Source organism: Ovis canadensis, chromosome 5 (assembly GCF_042477335.2).
Source record: "Ovis canadensis isolate MfBH-ARS-UI-01 breed Bighorn chromosome 5, ARS-UI_OviCan_v2, whole genome shotgun sequence".
NCBI classification, from domain to species: domain Eukaryota; kingdom Metazoa; phylum Chordata; class Mammalia; order Artiodactyla; family Bovidae; genus Ovis; species Ovis canadensis.
In genome coordinates, this window is record NC_091249.1 from 113,146,258 (window position 1) to 113,147,673 (window position 1,416).

A 1,416-nucleotide genomic window follows, 5' to 3' on the forward strand; every position below is an offset into this window, starting at 1 on the left:
ATTTTAAACTTTAACAACAGAAGAAATATACTCCCCCCCCCCCCAAAAAAAAAGGTCTTAATAACACAGATAACTATGATGGGTGATCACACATTAGAGCCAGACATCCAGGAGTGTGAAGTCAATTGGGCCTTTGGAAGCATTACTACGAACAAAGCTAGTGGAGGTGATGGAATTCCAGTTGAGCTATTTCAAATCCTAAAAGATGATGCTATTAAAGTGCGGCACTCAATATGCCAGCAAATTTAAAAAAACTCAACAGTGGCCACAGGACTGGGAAATGTCAGTTTTCATCCCAAACCCCAAAAGGGCACTGACAAACAATGTCCAAATTACCACACAGTTGTGCTCACTTCACATGCTAGCAAGGTAATTCTCAAAATCTTTCCAGTTAGGCTTCAACAGTATGTGACCTGTGAACTTCTAGCTGTACAAATTGTATTTAGAAAAGGCAGAAGAACCAGGGATCAAATTACCAACATCCATTAGGTCAAAGAACAAGCAAGAGAACTCCACAAAGACATGTTTCATTGTCTACACTAAAGCCTTTGATGCTGTGGATCACAACAAACTGTGGAAAATTCTTAAATTAATAGGAGTACAGATGGCCTTACTTGTTTTCTGAGAAATCTGTATGACAATCAAGAAGCAACCGTTTTGACCAGACATGGAACAATTGTCTGGTTCTAAATTGTGAAAGTAGTACAAGGCTCTATATTGTTACCTTGCTTATTTAACGTCTATGCAAAGTGCATCATGTGAAATGCTGGCCTGGATGAATCACTATCTGGAATCAAGTTTGCTAGGAAAAATGTCAACAACCTCAGATATGCAGATGATACCATTCTAATGGCAGAAAGTAAAGAAGAACTAAAAACCCTCTTGATGAGGGTTTAAAGAGGGGAGTGAAAAGCTAGCTGCAAACTCAACATTACAAAAGCTAAGGTCACGGCATCGGGTCCCATGGCTTCAAGGCAAACAGAAGGGGAAGAAGTTGAAGCTAAGACAGATTTTATTTTCTTGGGTTGCCAGGTCACTGTGGGCAGTGACTGTAGCCATGAAATTAAACAACACTTGCTCTTTGGTAGGAAAACTATGACAAACCTAGATAGCATATTAAAAAGGAGAGACAGCACTTTGCTGACAAATGTCTAAGTCAAATCTATGGTTTTTCCAGTAGTCATGTATAGATGTTAGAGTTGCATTGTAAAGAAGGATGAGTGCCAAAGAATTGATACTTTCAAATTGTAGTGCTGGAGAACACTCTTGAGAGTCCATTGGACAGCAAGGAGATCAAATCAAACAAAACTATGGGAAGTCAGTCCTGAATATTCATTGGAAGGACTAATGCTAAAGCTGAAATTCCAATACTTTGGCCACCAGATAGGAAGAGCCTATTCATTGGAAAAGACCCTG